The following is a 12,509-nucleotide window of genomic DNA, read 5'->3' on the forward strand; positions in this document are numbered from 1 at the left end:
TTAAAGCCACAAGATGACATTGAAAGGAGGCTGCACCAGTCAGTGGCTTGTATCTTCCAAAAGTTAACGCCAGTGCTCACTGTTCTCCTTAGAAAAGCAAGCTCAATAGAATCCAGCCTTCAGAAGAAAACGTAGGTGGCTGTATGTACGATCCAGAGGACAGGGGGAAATGTATTAAACTTGTCACACAGTGTAACACAAACAGGTCACAGACTCTGTAAAGATATTTGCATTACAATGTCCAAAGTATGTAAGAATTTATACAGTTTAATTAGTAAAATACAAACAAGCCAACAGAAAAATAGGCCAAGAATGTGAGCATTAGAGGACACCTGAATATCCAGTAAGCATGGAAGGAAGCTCTGCCTCACCAAAATAAGGCAACCTGTAAAGGCAGATTTTCCCTTGACAATTATTAAGTAATCTGTGATGGGGTACTTTGAGATTATGTGGCTGTCCTGTGTCCAAAACCTTTCATCCAGTGGTCTTAGCATTCACTTTGATCTTTGAATCAGTTCTGAAATAGTGGTTTTTCTAATTCTGTCTTTGCTTCTATATTTATTAGCTGGCATTTTTCTGTAAAGATGAACACTATTTTCCCCCATTTAAAAAAAGTATCACTAGAACATGGGGATTCTGTTACTATTCATGTGTTATAATTCTTCACTTTTTTTTCCTTTGTTTTTCTTAAGATCTGGCTTATGGAAGCACCTTCCTTTTCTTTTCATTCTTTCTTTTCTTCCTTCCTTCCTTCCTTCCTTCTTTTTTTCCTTTTCTTTTCTTTTTTGTTTTTTTTTTTTAAGCAGGTCTCTACATTGCTCTGAGTGCTTTCTAGCTTTCTGACAAACAATTTGAGACTGACCTTGTATTTTCTTTGCCCCAGACCTAGAACCAAACATTTCTGTAAGGAGTCCTGATTCCTTTAACTGGGGAATGATATTTAGAAATCAGGATTTTTTTTTTTTATTGCCCTGGATATCATTACCCTGAGCTATTTTCAGTGTATAGAGAGATTTATACACATATACATACATTTTTGTGTGAATAGGTTAATATGTATGTATGTGTATATGTGTGCATTTTTAGTTCGTAAGTTCACTCTAATACTCCCGTTCAAATCCAGCACCACCAGTTCTTTTTCATCTTCTCCATATATCTATGCAAACTTAAGTATTTATATTCCCCTTATCCAACAGTAAGAACTGTGGTTCCTGACATCATCATCGTATTTGCTCAGTGGCTCTGTCCTTCCATACTTGCAAAATACTTTTAAAATAACTCCACTAATACCATACTTTACACCTACTAGATTGGCAACAATGAAAATACTTGACATACCAAAAATGTCAAGAACATTTCATATACCAAACTCTTATATACTGCTGGGTAGGAATATAAATTGTCATAACTCCTTTGAAGAGCAGTTAGGCAATATCTGGTAAAATTGGAAATGCCCTCCAACCAAACCATTCCATTTCTAGGAATATATTCTTTTTTTTTTTTTAATGATTTTTTATTATATTATGTTAGTCACCATACAGTACATCCCCAGTTTCCGATGTAAGGCTCGATGATTCATTAGTTGTGTATAACACCCAGTGCACCATGCAATACGTGCCCTCCTTACTACCCATCACCGGTCTATCCCATTCCCCCACCCCCCTCCCCTCTAGGAATATATTCTTACCCATGGGTATAAGGATACATGTACGAGAATGTTTATTGAATCAGTTTTTGGAATGCCAAAGATTGGAAGCAACCAAAATACTCATCAGTAGAATAACTACTTAAATTGTCTTCAAGAAGGGCGCCTGGGTGGCACAGTTGGGTAAGCGTCTACCTTCAGCTCAGGTCATAATCCTGGGGTCCTGGGATCGAGCCCCGTGTCGGGCTCCCTGCTTAGCCAGGAGCCTGCTTCTTCCTCTCCCTCTGCCTCTCCCCTCTGCTTGTGTTCACACTCTGTCTCAAATAAATAAATAAAATCTTAAAAAATAAAAAAATTTCAAAAATAGTTTGAAGATACCATTTAGAACTTAACATGAATGTATTTGATGTATATGTTTTAACATGACCAGATTTTGAAAACATAATGTAATTTTTAAAAATGCATAGCACATACACACTGATATTAGGTATTTATGAATATCTATAATGTATATTTAATCAAATATATAAACATAGATTGGAAGAACACATATTAAACTTACAATGTTGATTTTATCTGGAAGGAGGAGAATGGGTCTGGGGAGGAGTAAAAAATGTAATAGCAACTTCAACAGAAATATTTTATTTAAAAAAAGAATAGGAAGTAAACCGTACAGTATTAGTATTTGTAAATTTTGAATGTGGGTATGTCTCTATATAATAACAAATACTATCACGGGCCATATATAACTGAATAAGAAATTATACATTAGAAAAGCTTATAGTCATTCAGACTGTCTGGGTTTTTCTCCCTAACCCTTTTGGTGTAATATGGTGTGAGAGTTAGGAGGAATTTAATTTTTTTTTAAATTTGAGTATAGTTGACACACAGTATTACAGGTGTTCAAAATACAGTTTTAGGTGGACAAAATAGTGGTTTGAGAAGTTTATGCATTATGCTGTGTTCCCCACAAGTGTAGCTACTGTCTGTCCCCATGTATTTCTATTATAGTATCATTGACTGTATTCTTTATGCTGTATGTGCCTTTTATTCTTGTGACTTATTCATTCCATATAGGGGAGTACAATTTTAATTTTTGAAAGAATTGATCATGTATTATAGGAATAAAATTAAAGTCTGCAAAATTTAGTTCCATAGGAAGAAACAATGTTTTTTATGTGAAATGTTAAATTTCTCAAGTATCTTATTTAGAGCAGTACATTTTTTTTTAGGATACTAGAATGCCATTCTGTCAAATATTGCTAAAAAAATAAAAATAGAGGGATTTTTTCTGAGACTTTTTTCTTTTGTTTAAAGAACTACTTTCCTTTTGGTAGTATTTATATATTTTGGTCTATTAAAAAATCAACAGGTATTTAAAATGCTAGGTATTTTAAAAATATGTAACTTAAGTTATGATTTGTAGCTGTTCTCTAAAACTTTCTAACTATTGAATTATGTTTAAGGGTTCATTTTTAAGATAGTATTAAGAATTTGAAATGCATCTTCCCACAGATATATATGTTTATTGTTTTTAAGTGTATCTGAAGAAAAGCATATATCTGTGTACAAAGTTTTTAAAAAATCACCCAATCACCTTTACCAAATCGTTCATGAGTCAGATGTTTTTCTTTCACAGTTTAGTATTACCTTGCACAGATTTTTCAATGCATCTCATTTTTTTAACAGCAAGTATTTTTTTTTTATTTTTTACTGAGGTAAAGTTGGTGTATAACATTGTTTCAGGTGTACAACATAATAGTTCAATTTTTATATACACTACAAACTCATTTCCACAGCAAGTCTTGTTACCCACGGCCACCATACAATTAATCTCCTTTACGTATTTCAGCCATGCCCCAACTTCCTTCCCCTCTAATAACCACCACTGTGTTCTCTGTATCTATGAGCTTGGTTTAGTTTAGTTTGATTTGGTTTTTTAGACTCCACATGTAAGTGAAATCATATGGTATTTATTTATCTTTCTCTGTTCAAATTATTTCACTTAGCATAATACCCTCAAGATCCATTCATGTTGCAAATGGCAAGAGTTTCTTTTTTTATAGCTGAGTAGTAGTGAACATATATATACAACACATTTTCTTTATTCATTCATTCATCAGTGGATACTTAGGTTGCTTCCATATCTTGGCTATTGTAAATAATATTGCAATGAATATAGGGGTGTATATATCTTCTCGAATTAGTGTTTTTGTTTCTTTGGATAAATGCCCAGAAGTGGAATAGTTGAATTATATGGTAGTTCTATTTTTAATTTTTTTAGTATTCTCTATACTGTTTTTCATAGTGGCTCCAGCAATTGACATTCCCACCAGCAGTACACATTGTTCCCTTTTTTCCACATCCTCACCAACACTTACTGTTTCTTAACTTTTTGATAATAGCCAGTCTAAGTGGTGTGAGAAATCATTTTGATTTTGATTTGTATTTCCCTGGTAATTAATGATATTGAATATCTTGTTATGTGCCTCTTGGTCATCTATATGTCTTCAAATATCTCTTTAAATTTTCCGCGCATTTTTAAATTATATTGGTTTTTTTTTGCTATTGATTGTTTGAGTTCTTTATATATTTTTGATATTAACCGCTTCTCAGATATATGATTTACAGATCTATTCTCCTATTCAGTAGTTTGCCTTTTCATTTTGTTGATGGTTTCCTTCACTGTGCAAAAGCTCGTCAGTTTAATGTAGTCCTGCTTATTTATTTTTGCTCTTGTTACCTTTGCTTTGGAGTCAGATCCAAAACTTCAACTCTACAACCAATGTCAAGGAGCTTACTGCTTATGTTTTCTTATAGTTTTACGGTTTCAGGTCTTACATTCAAGTCTTTAATTGATTTTGAGTTAATTTTTGTATATGGTGTAAGATACTAGTCAAATTTCATTCTTTCATATGTGGTTATGCAGTTTTCCTAACACCACTTATTGAAGATACTTTTTTCTCCCCATAGCATGGGCTTAGCTTCTTTGTTGTAAATTAGTTGGCCATAGATGTGTGGGTTGTTGTCTGTGCTCCCTATTCCAGTGATTTATGTGTCTGTTTTTATGCCAATACCATATTGTCTTGATTACTATAGCTTTATATTATAGTTTGAAATTAGGGTGCCTAATCCCTTCACTTATGTTCTTCTATCTCAAGATTGCTTTAGTTATTTGAGGTCTTTTGTGGCTCCATACAAATTTTAGGATTATTTGTTCTGGTTCCATGAAAAATCCAGTAAGATTTGATATGGGTGCATTAGACCTCTAGATTACTTTTGATATTATTAATCTTTCCATCCATGAGCACAGAATATCTTCCAATTTATTTGTGTCTTATTAGTTTTCAGTGTACAGGCCTTTCCTGTCCATGGATAAATTTATTCGTAGGTATTTTATTCTATTTGATGTAAATGGGATTTTTTTTCTTATTTTCTCTTTCTCATAGTTCATTATTAATGGACAAAAATGCAATGTTTATGTATATTAATTTTGTATTCTCCTACTTTACTGAATTCTTTTATTAGTTCTAACCATTTTTTTTTTATGGAGTCTAGGGTTTTATATGTATAGTATCATGCCATCTACAAATAGTGATGATTTTATTTCCTCCTTTGTGATTTAGATAACTTATTTCTTTTTCTTGTCTAATGGCTGCAGCTGGGAATTATAATACTATGTTGAATAAATGTGGCAAGAGTGGGCATTCTTGTATTGTTCCTACTCTAAAGCGGAAGAACTTTTTCAACTTTTCCCCACTGAGTATAATGTTACCTGTGGGTTTGTCATATATGGCCTTTCTTGTATTGAGATACTTTCCCTTTGTTGAGAGATTTTATCATTAATGAATATTAGGTTTTGTCAAATGCTTTTTTCTACATATATTGAGGTTATTTTTTATCATTTGTTTTGTTAATGTAGCATAGTTACTGATTTGTAGATGTTGAACCATTCCTGTGTCCCTGGAATAAATCCTACTTGATCATATGTGTCATCCTTTTAACGTACTATTGAATTCTGTTTGCTAATATTTTAATGAGGATTTTTGCTTCTATGTTCTTTGGGGATATTGGCCTGTAATTTTCTTTTTCTGTGGTGTACTTGTCTGGCTTTAGTATCAGGGTAATGCTGGCCTCGTAAAATGAATTTGGGAACATTACCTTCTCTTTAGTTTTTGGAAGAATTTGACAAGTATGTTATTAAATCTTCTTGAATGTTTGATAGAATTCACCAGTGAAGCCATCTCTTCCTAGACTTTTGTTTGTGGGGAATTTTGTAATTTCTTTTTTTTTTTTTTTAAGATTTTATTTATTTATTTGACAGAGAGAGACACAGCAAGAGAGGGAACACCAGCGGGGGAGTGGGAGAGGAGAAGCAGGCTTCTCACCTAGGAGGGAGCCCGATGCGGGGCTTGATCCCAGGACCCTGGGATCATGACCTGAGCCAAAGGCAGAGGCTTAATGACTGAGCCACCCAGGCGCCCCAAGGGAATTTTGTAATTTCTGATTCAATCACTTCATTATTAGTCGTCTGTCTACTCAGATTTTCTGTTTCTTCATGGTTCAATCTTAGAAGATTGTATATTTCTATGAATTTATCCACTTTTGTAAGTTGTACAAGTTGTTGGCCTGTAATTGTTCATAATAGTCTCTTCTGATCATTTGCATTTCTCTGGTAACAGTTGTGACTTCTCCTCTTTCATTTCTGATTTTATTTGAGCCCTCTCTCTTTTTTCTTGAGTCTAGCTAGAGGTTTGTCAATTTTGTATACCTTTTCAAGAAAACAACTCTTTGTTTCATTGATCTTGTCTATTTTTTTAAAGTCTCTATTTCATTTATTTCACTCTGATCTTTATTATTTCCTTCCTTTTAATATTATTTCCTTCCTTCCTTTGGGCTTTGTTTGTTCTTTTTCTAGTTCCTTTAGGTGTTCCTTTAGATTGTTTGAGATTTTTCTTGTTTCTTTTGGTAAGCCTGTATTGCTATGAACTTCCCTCTTAGTAACTTCCATGCTGCATTCTATAAATTTTGTTGTATTTATAGATATATGTCAATATAATAGATATGTCATATTTCTGTTTTCATTGTCTCGTGGTACTTTTTTATTTCCTCTTTGTTTTCTTCATTGGCCCTTTGTTGTTTAGTAGCATGTTGTTTAATATCCACCCATTTGTGATTTTTCCAGTTTTCTGTTTGTAATATATTTCTAGTTTCATACCATTTTGATTGGAAAAGATGTTTGGTATGATTTCAGTCTTCTTTTTTTTTTTTAAGATTTTATTTATTTATTTATTTATTTGACAGAGAGAGAGAGAGAGGGGGCACAAGCAGGGAGAGTGGCAGAGGGAGAGGGAGAAGCAGGCTCCCCACTGAGCAGGGAGCCCGATGTGGCTCTCAATCCCAGGACCCTGAGATCCTGATCTGAGCTGAAGGCAGATGCTTAACGGACTGAGCCACCCAGGTGCCTCTGATTTCAGTCTTAAATTTACAGAAACCTGTTTTGTGGCCTAACATGTGATCTATCCTGGAGAATGCTCTATGTGTACTTGAGAAGAATGTATTCTGCTGCCTTTGGGTGGAATGTTCCGTATATATCTTTAAAGGCCATCTGATCTGGGATGCCTGGGTGGCTCAGTCAGTTAAGTGTCCCACTCTTGATTTTGGCACAAGTCATGATCTCAGGGCCATGGGATCAAGCCCCGTGTTGGGCTCTGTGCTGGTTGTGGAGGCTGCTTGAGATTCTCTCTCTCCCTCTCTCTCTTCCCACCACCCTGTTTGTGCTTTCTCCCATTCTCTCTGTCTCTCAAGAAAAAAACAAAAAATAAAGAAATAAAGACCATCTGATCTAGTGTGTCATTTAAGGCCAATGTTCCTTTATTGATTTCCTATCTAGATGATCTATCCAATTGTGTAAGTGTGGTATTAAACTCTCCTACTATTATTGTGTTGCTGTCAATTTCTTCCTTTAGGTTTATTAATATTGGCTTTATATATTTTGATCCTCCTTTGTTGGGTGCATAAATATTCACAAATGTTATATCTTCTTGTAGGATTGACCCCTTTATATTATGTAATACCTTTCTTTTTCTTATATTACAGTCTTTGTTTTAAAGTCTATTTTGTCTGATATGAGTGTAGCTAAACCAGCATTTTTTTAGTTTCCATATCTGTGGAATGTATTTTTCTATTCCTTCACTTCCAGTCATGTGTGTCCTTAGATCTGCAGTGAGTCTCTTACAGGCAACATATAGATGGGTCTTGTTTCTTCATCCATTCAGCCACTCTTTGTCTTTTGACTGGAGGATGTAGTCCATTTATTTATAGTAAGTATTGATAGGTATGTACTTACTGCCATTTTATTAATTCTTTTCTGACTTTTATCATAGTTCCTCTCTCTTCCTATCTTCTTCTCTTGTTCCCTTCTCTTACACTTTGATGACTTTCTTTAATGTTGTGTTTAGATTCCTTTCCCATTATCTTTTTTGTATCCACTATAGGTGTTTGCTTTGTGGTTACCATGTGGTTTATATATAACAGCCAATATATAGGGCTATCTATTTTAAGTTGATAGCAACTTAAGTTTGAATGCATTCTAAAAATTCTACATTTTTTGTGTCCCCTCACCCCAATGTTTTATGTTTTTGGTATGATGTTGACATCTTTCTTTTTTGTATATCCCATAACTAATTATCATAGTTAGAGTTGATTTTACTATTTTTGTCTTTTAACCTTCATACTACCTTTATAAGGGGTTAATTAAATAAGGCGTTGCTATATATTTGCCTTTCCAGTGAGATTTTTACTTCATATGTTTTTTTGTTTCTAGTTAATGCCTTTTCTTTTCAGCTTAAGGAAGTCCCTTTAACATTTCTTGTAAGACCTGTTTAGTGATGATGAACTTCCTTAGCTTTTGCTTTTCTGAAAAACTATTTTTCCTTCAGTTTTGAATAATAACCTTTTTGAGTATAGTATTCTTGGTTAGAAGTGTTTTCCTTTCTGGACTTTGTATATATTGTGCCACTCCTTTCTAGCCTGCAAAGCTTCAGCTGAAAAATCAGCTGGTAGTATGATGCGGGTTCCCTTGTATGCAACAAGTGTTCTCTTGCTGCTTTTTTGTTTAAGAGAGGGGGAGGGACGGAGGGAGAGGGAGAGCGAGAAAAGCAGGCTCCACGTGGGGCTCAGTCTCACAACCCTGAGATTATGACTTGAGCCAAAATCAAGAGTCGGACACCTAACTGACTGAGCCACCCAGACCACCCCTCTTGCTGCTTTTTAAGATTCTCTCTTCATCATTAACTTTTGACATTTTAATTATAATGTGTCTTGGTGTGTGTTTCTTTGAATTCATCTTACTTGGAACTCTCTGTGCTTCCTGGACGTGGATGTCTATTTCCTCTCTCACATTAGGGATGTTTCTGGCTATTATTTCTTCAAGAAATTTTTCTTCCCCTTTCTCTCTTCTTTTTGTGGGACTCCTGTAATACAAACATTATTCCCCTGGTGTCATACCATGAGCCCCTTAGGCTATCTTCACTTTTTTAAAATTCTTTTTTATTATTGCTCCTCTCTTTGGGTGAGCTCCACTTCCCTGGTTTAGGTTGCTGTTCTGTTCTTCTGCATCATGTAGTCTACTGTTGAACCCCTTTCATGTATTTTCAGTTCAATTGTTTTTTGTTCATTTCAGCAATTGTATTCTTTCTGTGACTTCTGTTTGATATTTCCTTCCATTTTCTCTTTGTTGAAGTTCTCGCTCTGCTCGTCCATCCTTCTCCCAAGTTTGGTGAGCATCTTTATGATCATTACTTTGAACTTTTTATCAGGTAAACTACTTATATCCATTTCATTAAGATTTTTTTCTGGGGTTTTAGCTTGTTCTTTCAGTTGGCACATACTCTTCCGTTTCCTCATTTTGTTTTTCTTTCTTTGTTTCTAGGTATGTTAGACGTAACAGCTTCCCCTGAGTCTTGAAGACCTTTCCTTGTGTAGGTGATGAACCTTATTGTTCCATCTTGCCCTAATTTTTGGTTTTCTCTTGTACTTTTGTGATTGTCTGAGCCTCCTGAATTATTCCTGAGGGGACCCACTTTTGATGGTGTGGCAAGCCCTGTCAGTGTTTGAAAGGGAGAGACCTCAGTCAGCACCTAATTTCAAGCTGAGTGGAAGCCAGACCCTTGGGCAGCTGATTTTTAAAGTTTGCAAATATATACGGTCCTGTGGAACTGCACTCATAACCCCTGCTGGCCTCCCAGCCAGGTGATTTGGAGGTGTGCCCTCATGGCAGTTGCACACTGGGGCTCCAGACGTGGATAAGCTCCTTGCTGGGGGATGGCAGCAAGTTGTAGTGAGGCCAAAGGACAGTGAAGCTGGTGTCTCACAGCCTACATTCCCTGAGAGTTCCTCTGTTGCCTCTAGTTGTGTGGTAAATCTGTAGTCTGTCCCTCAGGCTGAAGCTCTAGGACATGTAACAAGGCCTTTTTCATAGGAAGACTGGGGTTTGTTTCAGTGCGCTTTTTGAGCTACGCCCTTGTGTTAATCACCTGCCAAGAACGGTCTCTCTGATTGTTTTAGTCTCATGGTGCCCAGCAACACAGGCCTCCCTGGCCACCAAAGCCAGCTGTCCAAGAGGTTTCCCCGATGTTGACTGAGCGTGTCGGCTGGACTAGCCCACTGGTTACAGTAGCAGAGCAGGAGCATTCAGGGCCAGGGCAAGCCCACTGGCTTCAGGAACCTGCAGGGGAGCCCGGGGCAGGGCAGGCCTGCCAGCTTCAGCATGACCATGAGAGAACACTGGGTCAGGGCAAGCCCACTGGTGCTAGCAAGGCTGGGGGAGTGCCAAAGTGGTGCCTGCCAGCATGGTAAGGTGTAATAAGCACTCGAAAATGACACCCACCAGTACTTCCTTCCCCAGAGAAAGTTCTATCAGCAGATGCTTGTCTCCAGCAGATGCTTAAGGAACAGCTAATGAATCTCCGTTGCATATGGTCCCTTTCAAACTTCTGCTTTTGCTTTGGGTCCCAAGATGAGTGAATCTGTACAGGGACCCTTTAAGAATAGACTTTCATTACCTATAGCCTTTTGGGTCTCCTGGATATAAACCCCACTGGTTTTCAGAGCAAGAATTTTTGGCGGTCTGTCTCTACAGTGTAAATCCCAAGGGTTGAGGTGTCTGATGTGGGGCATCAGCACCTTGCTCCACTGGGAGAAGTGCTGGACTGCTGAGATCCCTCCCTCTGGCAAGGGTAGAGTTTTGGGCAAAACCATGGCTCTGTCTCTCTTACCCATCTCGGTGTAGCCTCTATATCCTTTGCTGTAGATAAGCTCTTCAGCTAGTTTTCCAGCCTATTTGAGAGGGGATAAATCTATATGTAGCTGCATATTTGTGGTATACAAGGGAAGGGGTAAGTTCAGAATCTTTCTACTCAACCATCTTGACCCACTCTGGCCTCACTACATGTCTTTATGCACACATGGTTTTCTCTAAATTGGATTCTATAATGTGGAGACCATTTGTTTTGATTTGGTTTTGCTTTGTTTATATTTGGTTGGTTTTGGGCCAGGATGTGAAATGTGCTTTAAATGAGTTTAGGTGGACATGCTACTTACCACTAACCCTCCAGCTTTATGCATTTTAAGAAATATTCAATTTGTTGAAAGGTCCTAAGGATATTTAGTCTGATGAACATATTTTTCTTCTGAATGTTGCCAAAATTTCAGCCTTTCCTATGGAAATTTTTCTATTTATACTAATTTCTTTGATTCTTTTTTAAAGCCTTTTTTAAAAAATTTCCTACATTTATCATTTTTTTAGTGTTTTCAGTTTTCTCAATTAATCTTTGCCAAATTAACCAAATTTGCCCATTGTCATCAAGCTTATTTATCTGAAAAGTTTGTAACAGTTCTAATTGGATCGTTTTTAACAGCTTGTGAATATTTCTGGAGTGTCAGCATTTTAAGAGATGTTCATTTTCCACCTGTCCCAGTGCCCTGTGGCTGCAGCTGGAGGTTTGAGCTGGGGCCAAGAAGAGGGACCTTCTATTGTGGGAAAAACAGATGGTGTATGTTAGCACATGACTCAGCCTGGCCCATCAGCCCTGGTGATGAACAGGAGACTGAGAGACGCAAAGAAGAAGGGACCAAGGAGCAGAGAGTGAGCTTGAAGGGCAAAGAGAGGATAAACTGAGGGCAGGAAGAGAGTCAGGAGGCCCCAACACGTGCATCCCAAGCTCCCCAGTCTTCTTAATCCTGCCAATCCATCATGTTCAAAATGCTATGAACTCTATACATGAGTTTTAGAAAACCAATAAATTTGGTAAATTTGGCAAGTTGGTCTTCAGGGAATTGGGCTTCATTCAGGTCATTTGTCTTTAGCATATGGGCTTTTGGCAAATTGGTTTTCTGTGAATTGATCTAGAACCTAATATTAGTATGATTGTGTGTTTGGAGAACAAAAAGTCCTGTGGTTAGGAAGAAGAGGAGGGGAAGAATGAGAGCAATGTTCCCGGACAAAGTCCTTATCTGAGTTTTGGTATCTCTTTCCATCTCTCTCGCCTGGTATTCATCGCCTTTCAGAATGACACTATCTGTATGTCCTGCCTCTCTTAATCAGAATTCTCATTCTGTCACATAATTCAGCTAACTATTGAGATTTTTAAAAATGGTACCAGGGCTGGTACTTTACCAGTATATATATTGGTATAAGTGTAGTCGTTGTTAAACAATATTCAGTATTTTGGTAATGTTTGGTAAATAGCACTTCTTCAGTCCCCTCATTGTACTCCCTCACCCCACCAGTGGGGCCTTCTGTCCATCCCTGTGATCTGGTATAGCGGGGGCCTCTAGAACTCTGCTTCAGTGTACCACTGGT

General features: G+C 36.8%; 1 protein-coding gene across 1 annotated transcript in view; it reads left to right on the forward strand.

Moving 5' to 3' along the window:
• ZRANB3 (zinc finger RANBP2-type containing 3) overlaps positions 1-12,509 on the forward strand; it is a 302,057-nt gene that overhangs the window by 250,654 nt on the left and 38,894 nt on the right. The window lies entirely within an intron of this gene.

This window comes from Ursus maritimus, unplaced genomic scaffold (genome assembly GCF_017311325.1).
Source record: "Ursus maritimus isolate PB19 unplaced genomic scaffold, ASM1731132v1 scaffold_1, whole genome shotgun sequence".
Lineage (NCBI taxonomy): Eukaryota > Metazoa > Chordata > Mammalia > Carnivora > Ursidae > Ursus > Ursus maritimus.